A 7,749-nucleotide genomic window follows, 5' to 3' on the forward strand; every position below is an offset into this window, starting at 1 on the left:
GGCCGCCCGCCCCGCCTCTGCCGCCGGCGAGGAAAACAAACTGCGGGCCGGGATTAACTCCCTAGCGCTGGGCTGCCCGGCACCGCCGCCCGGGGGGCCCCAGCCTGGTGCCCACCAGCCTGGGCGCCCACCTGCCCCACCAGCTTGGGTGGCCCATAACTGGTTTGGGTGCCCACCTACCCTACCACCTGCACGCTGCCAGATAGGGTGCCCACCACCCTGGGTGCCCACCACGCTGGGTGCCCACCTACCCCACCAGCCAGGGTGCCTCCTCATCCTGCCAGCCTGGGCGCCCACCTAGCCATCCCCGTGACTCTCCAGCCAAGGGGCTTGGCTCTTCCCCAGGGCTGGCCAGGCAAAGGGGGGGCTGCGTTGCCTCCCGCCTTGCCCCATAAGCTAGGAGCMGTCCTTTACAGGTTATGGATTGGGCAACGAGGTGGTGGGGCTGCAGGGCTTGCAGAGGGCTTGGGAGACAGRAGGTTTCCCACCCCCTGCCCGGGACACCCCGCTCTCCCAGTGGGCACCCTTTCTCCGGGCCATCCCAGTGTCATCCCAGTTCATTGCACAGTTCAGGACTGTGAGGCAGAGACACACCATCAGCGAGGGGACAGAAAGCAGAGAAAATAGGGGGTGTTTTTCCCCCCTTCCCCCTCCCTCCTCCCCAAAACCCTCTTCTCAATAGTTCTCGGAACTGTTCCGAGATGGGATCAAGTCCAGGGCTTTCCGCAGGGTTTACATTAGCAGCTGCCTTTGCATAACTCCCAGGCATGAAAATAAGTCACCCTGGATAAACAGGGCAGCAGAAGAGAGGGAGAAATTGGAGGGCCCCCCCCCCCAAGCCCAGGCCCTGGCTCTGTGTTTGTGCCTGTGTTTTGGAAGGGGAAATAGGCAGAGCCTGCAAGAAGTCCACCTTTTCCCTTGAAGCAGGAATCAGGCTCCAGTGCCTGGATTTACAGCTGAGTCCCTTGCTCTAGGAGACAGTTGAGGGAGAGAAATTCTCCATCTCTGCAGTTGGTCTCAGAGCACCCGCTACAGCAGCATACAGATAGCAAGGGGCACCCGGGAAAATACAGGGACTGCCCAGTAGTTTTCCATCCCGGGAGCTCTCTCTTCCATCCTTGCTCCTGTTCAGCCCTTCTCACTTTCCAGCCCGGACATAAGGGGCAGGATACAGATGCCAAAACTAGCAGAAGGAGCTGCCTGCCATGCACGTGCATGTGCCTACACGTGCTCACAGGCACCCGGGCGAGCACACGCCACCCAGCACGCCCGCCTCTGGAGCTGGGCTCTAGGCGGCCCCCTGATCCCATCCCCACATCAGCGTCGGGGAGCTGACACCAGAATTGCAACCCTCCTCGCCTGCGCACGGCCAGAGGCCGGGCAGGAAGTGTCCAGGGTGAGCTGGATGCACGGCCAGGAGGAGGTGGTGAAACTGCTGCCTAAGGACTTGCCTTGATTTATTGCCCATCCTAAGAGCCAGCTTCCCTGTGGGCAGAGCTGGGCTAATTCTTTACCATTGCCTTGCAGCAGCCACAAGCTGGCATTAATCCCCCCCCCCCCCAGGCTGTCCAGGAGGGAGGTGAAATTCAGGTGCTTCTCACCTTCTATCATGGCTTAGGCAAGGCAAGGCACCTGCTCGCAGGCAAGGCAGAGTGGGGTGACTGGCGACCCAACGCTTTCTCACTGCGACATCTCTCCTTCCTTGATGGACTCTGTTTCGTCCTCCCATTCCTGCACACCTGCCTTGTTCCCCGTTTCACCCTCCTCAGTGCTGGGTTTTACCCATAGAAACTGGCCCAGGGTCACTGAGCAGAAACTGAACCCCAGATACAGACCAAGTTCAGCTGTGGTCACCTGAATCTAACTGCTTGGCTGTAGGAAAAGGAGGAAGGATGTACTGTTGAGACCCAGTCAGGCCAGCTACAAGCCATCCAGAGGGACCCAGCAGCAAAATAGCTCCCATTAAGGCAGACTGTCAAGCCCTGGAGCTGTGTAAAGCTCTGCCCAGCCCTAGGTTTGCAGAGAGGGTTTAATCAGGACACTAACAGCTCTGATAGCTCTGGTTTCTTGGAAACGTGCTACCTGCAAATTTCCGAGAAACTTTGGCCACCAGAGCTGACTGCAAACAAGCCCAGGGTGTTTACGGGGGGAAGTCACTTTGGCGTAGGGTGCCCCTCACGCTACTCTAGTCACGGGGTCAGGGACCTTCTCTTTTGCCCRCTGAGCTCTGAACAGCCCAGAGGGCAAAGGCAGCTTGCAGTCCTCTATACCTGTCCCCTCTCCGCCTGCCAAACGCACACCGGCCAGCAAAAACCCCCGAGGAGACCCCGAGCYGCTGGGAACGGTTTCACCGCGGGGACGGCTGGGCCCCGCGGCGTGAGGCTCCACGTCCGTCCCCCAGCCCCAGCCCGGCTCGTCCTGCACGACATGTTTACGAGACGGCGGCGAACGGCCCTAGCCCGGCTGCTGCGAGGCCAGCGCCCTCTCCCAGGAAGCTGGCYGGGCAGAGGAGTCCTCTTCCCTCCTCGCGGGGCTCTTTCCAGCTTGTTTACTGGCCTGCCTTCCCCTCCTCCCCTTGCAGGCTGCGGGTTTTTTTGGGAAGCACGGATCAGCCTGTCCCTTCTCCCAGCTGCGTGCTCCAGTGACCCTTATTGTCGTCAGCRCTCAACGAGACAAAAACCTCATCAGGGAGCTGGAAAAGGCGCGATGCCAACAGGTGACACCTCCCAGGAGCGTATTTAAATCAGCCTTCAAAGCCTCCGCTCTAAATGCACATCAAGCCTGCGAAGGACAATGCAGCGCTCCAGGGGCGAGTCCCAACTGGCACATGTTTTTCTTTCCTCCTACTATTAATTCGTGGGAACACCTCTACTCGCCTGCCCCCGACACTTCCCTCCGGCTCTGCTTATATCCTGCGAGAATTGCCAGGGCTGAAAAGCGCGAGTCTGGTGAGCTCGGAGGGCCGGCGACGGCTGGACTCCGCAGCCTGCTGCCTCCGAGGCAGCGATGCGAAAGCCCGGTGCCTCCGCGAGAGCRCCAGGGACGGGGCCGGTCGAGCCTCACGCGGTCCGCCTGAGACGCGTGCCCTCTCCTATGCACGCTCCGTCCCATACGAGCTGGGCACCTCTCTTCACCGCGGGCAGCAAGCAATGCTCTGGGCACGGGGAACCTGTTTTCCCCCTGCCGTGCGGGGGCTTTTCCCCAGCTCCGCGGGGAGCCCTGAGCCCAGCACCATTTCTGGGGGTGGCTCCTGGAGCAGGGCCTCGCTGCGCACCCTCCAGGCAGAGCTGGCCACTGCGAGGGCTTCACCCCAACAACGTGTTAGCACAAGCCACTAAGGGCAGGCAGCCGGTGCCTTTCACCAGCACTAGAACACCTCTTAAATCAAAGTTAACGATTTCCTTTTACACAGAGCTATCCCATGGGGAGAAGGGATGGTCTGTTGGGGTCCCACAGGTGAGCTCCTAGGAGGAGGCCTGATGCACCCGAAATGCCCCCTGCTTCTAGCAAGAGCACAGCTAGGAAGGAAGGAGAGAAAGGCGTCTCTTCTCYTCCAGGTATGCCCAAAGTCACACGTGCAGTTTTTATACCCATCCGTCAAAGCACACTGGGCTGCAAGGTCCCCTGTAAAGCTTGACCCACCTACACCCAGGCAAGGACAGGCGCAGGCTGGATGTCCTGACCAAGCATCACCTCTGTCCCTGCCACCGCCAGCTCCGCACCACGGCCGGGCACAYGGCCAGCTCAGTGTGCCTACCGCCGCTGGGAGCTGGCCTTCAGCACAGCGGAGGGGCTGACGGGGCCAGAGGAACTGGAGATGCAGCCCCCTATAGCCACAGCTAGTGAGATTTGGGGAATTAGCCTAATGCCCCGGCAAGAACAGCAAAGTGCTTAATTAACAACTCACCCCATTAACAGCCAAACACCAGAGTCACCGAACGAGGCCAAGGATAGGGAGCTCGCTACATGGCGGAGGAAACATCCGTGCTGTGCAGACTGACCTTGCGCAAGCAGCGGTGGCCGACCGGTCTCCCCGGGAGTGCTGCAGGAGGCTGACGAAATGCCCCAAAGCGGGGAGGCCACACCAGCTCACCCGATAAGCGAGCAAACATTGCAGGCTCCGCAGCGGGCCCATGCTCCCTTTGAAGATGCTGCCAGGATCGAGGGTAGCCGAGGGCTGGTCACCAGAGGGCTTTCAAAGGTGGAGCAGGCTGACGATTACCTGGGCTGCAAGGGAGGGCAATTTGGGAAAGCAAATTACTAAATACGTGCAGACGCACACGCTAAAAGAAGGGCCCTCCCCATGCAGTTTGGCTRCAATACGAGCAAATGATGCATTCAGGGGAAGAGGGGCCTTGGAAAACCCCAGCATCCAGGAAGGCCTGGTGCAGAAAACCTCAGCTGCTGGCATTTCCCATTCCTCCCCTTTCTCTYGCCGTTTGTGGCCCCGTAGCCACCACGTGCTTGCTTGCGCGTTCGTGGTGGTCATTGTGCCCAGCTGCCCACTGGCGCCTAGGGTGGAGAGGGACTGCAGAGCCCCTGCACATCTTGCTCTCCACCCTTGTACGAGACATGGCATTGCTGCATGGCTGCACTGGTCCCTTCCCGTGCACGGGGCCCTCCTCGTCTCCCCTCGCCCAGCCYGTGGCCAGGAGCTCCTTGCAGAGGGGGCATTGCAGCAGCCAGCTTGGGGCCTGTCCCCAAGCAACCCTGCAGCCCAAACCTACCTCTTGCAAGCTCTGTATGGCACGCGTGTAGACCTTTTGCAGAAGCAGAGAGCCTTCAGTAAGCAGGGGACGCTGCTGAGAAGCACCACATGCTCTCCTTCAAAAGTGTCCAGGGGAAGCTGGAAGATGAGAATGTTAGCAGCAGGCAAGATCGGGGATTTGAGACCTAGAAATTGCTTGGCTCCGTTTGCTCTGTACAAGGGTGGAGAATATCCCAGGGACTGGTAAGCGCATGTCTTTCCCTTGCAGTTGGCAATCGGTCACACTCTGCATTGGTAATTTTTTTTTCTTTATTATTAGTATTATTCAYGCTGCTAAATGTGCTCCCAGCTAGGTCAGAGTCTTATTAACTGTGGCTGGCAGATTAACTTCAGCCTAAATACACTTCACAGCTTAGTAAGGGTGCAGAAATCCTCAGAGCGCTGCCTGAGCGGGCTCAGTGGTAGGATCAGGGTCTGGCCTTATAAATTAAGGCGGGTAATTGCTGTGCACTACTGCCCGTGCAGCTCGATYGTGGCTGAACGAGGCCCCCGTCCTGCCACCGCACACGCTTAACCTGGACTCGTGAAGTCAACCGACCCAGCCACGCGTAGCGGGCTACACGCGGGACTTCTCAGTTGGAGAAGAAACCAGCAAACGCAGGGCTCGTGCAGGGACCGTCCGACGCGGCCCGGGCAGCTCCTGGCTTTCCCCGAGCCCCGTGGGAGCTCCGGGACGCGCAGCCCCGTCGCCGGCTGCCCCTCGGCCAGGCGCCGCGGCCCAGCCGGCCGAGGCCCCTCTGACCCCACGTTCGGGCAGCCTTGGACTTCGTCTCCGCGGCGAGCCGTGCCAGGTTACGTTGGGTAAGAATAAGAATACGGAACGCGTCCCCTTCGCAACCCCACCAGCGTAAGAAGGGTCAGCTATGAGGAAACCGCTGGTGCCCCGCGGAGGTGCCCCGGGCTGCTGCAGGGGGGCTGCTCCAGCACAGGGGGGCAGGTCCCAGAAGCAGCAGGGCGAATAGCCTGGCGCGGTCAGAAGGGGAACGAAGCCCGTCTGACGCGTGCGGTGTTGCAACGCTGTCCTTATCTGCTCGTACAAAGAGTCCGGCCGCTCGGAGCTCCTCTCTGAGCCACCTGCTAAATCCGGTCTTTGCTCACATACCCACCTCCTTTTTTAAATAGTCATCTCTCTTGAGGAAGCTAAAACCGTCTCTCGTGCCTCTGCTGAAAGGTTTCCCGGAGAGGAGCTGTCTCTTTGCCCAGCRTAACACAGCACAGAGATAAGCCACAGCAAACAGAAAAGCTAAAAATRCAGAAAGAACAGAAATGGGGAACTGGGAAAGGGGCAGTGCTGCAAGGAGGGGAGAGGACAGCGCTGGTTGGCCTTTCTGAAGGGGGTCTGTCCTCATGCTAGAGCTGGCCAAGCAGTGCTGAGGCTGGACTACAGCCCCAACGGCTACCACCCCACAAGAAGACAACCTGTGTGCTCGCTGCGAGGGCGGCAGGCTCCAGCCCRCACCAGGCTAGGTCCTGCCAGGCAGCCTCAGCTTGAGAACAGACTTTATGGAAATGGCCCCATGCATTTCCATGGTAACCACATCTACCTTTTCCAGAGTACAACCTGGATCATCTTCCAGCAGAAACCAGCGGAGTCTCCCTAAAGCCAAYCCAGAGCCACACTGGGATCAATGGAGCTACACCAGTCTCTGAGGATCTCATTCAGATTTCAGTTGCTAATTGGAAAACATACATTTTTTYTGACAGTTGCAAGCTGCCCCTGAGGACTTTGGAGCTGTTCATGTGTGAGACAGCTGCACCAGCTCTTCTCTACCTTCATCCCATCATCTCAGGCTGAGCAGCACTAATTCTTACCAATTTGTACTCAAAGCTACTCCACACCAGGGTCTCACATCTCTGAGGAGAAGCTAGAAAGCCTCATGGTCCTTGTGGGYACAGGGTGGATGAACGCACCGCACTGTAAGGAGGTTTTAACAGCTCGAATTACTGCAGTGCAGCTGGTACCTCGCTGCATGAYGGGACTCTGACTTCACCAGAGCACATGTTTGCAGAGGCAATGCAGGCACGAGCCCTAACATGCATCCTCGAGTCTGTCGTATCCCTCCCAGCCTGGTAAAGCAACATGACTGTCCACCTTGGACGGTGGGTCACAGAGCGAGTCAGCACCAAGAGCCTGGTGCCGTGACTCAGGGCTCCTGACATCCGCCCTGTGATTAATCCGTGAGATGCACGGTTGTCTACACCACTGCCCACCCTGGGACATCTGCAAAACGAAAGGCTGCTCCTCATTTCTCACTCGGGGGGATGAGGCAGGATTATCTGCCCTGGAAAGAAGTTGTCCCTTTATTAGTTGTGCCTGTTGAGTCACTAACACACCTGCACATCTGCTGTGACATCCAGTGTGAGACTGGAGATCAAGAGGCAGGCTGCTGTGCAAACCAATTTGTGGTGACAGCTTTGCATTCCTGATTTGACAGCGCCACCTCGTGAGATGACCCTGGCTCCTCTGCACCACAGCAACGGTGCAGGGACCATTTTCAGCACAAGAGCCRGGATGGGACTGCACTGGAGATACCTGTGGTCTTAAAAGAAGTGAGCCACTGCACATGCACGTTGAAATAGCAGTGMCAAGCTCACTCCAGGGACTGCAACCACTATGACAGAAGGAGTTCGTGATGGTCACGTAACGAAAGCGCATTTTGTTAATGGCCACACCAAGGAAGCACAGCACTACTTATAAACACAAGGTTCCCAAAGTCTATCCTGCAGCTCCCCTTAGGCAAGCACAGAAGAGATGTTCATCCAAAAGAGGTCACCACCCTTCTGCTCCACACCYTGCACAGGCCACGAAATGCTTTCCACTGCTCACAGAGAGCGCTGAGCCACAGACAAGTGATCCACCTCTCTTCAGGGTGCCTAAAACCCCGAGGGCACTAGTAGCCCTGCAGGCACATGGCCACTCCAAGGCAAACCCCAGAGGCATAAGCCTTGCTGCAGACAACCTGGGTTGAGGCATCAACATC

The sequence above is a fragment of the Rhea americana genome, unplaced genomic scaffold (assembly GCF_003343005.1).
Source record: "Rhea americana isolate MKP2758 unplaced genomic scaffold, rheAme1 scaffold_358, whole genome shotgun sequence".
Taxonomy (NCBI): Eukaryota; Metazoa; Chordata; class Aves; order Rheiformes; family Rheidae; genus Rhea; species Rhea americana.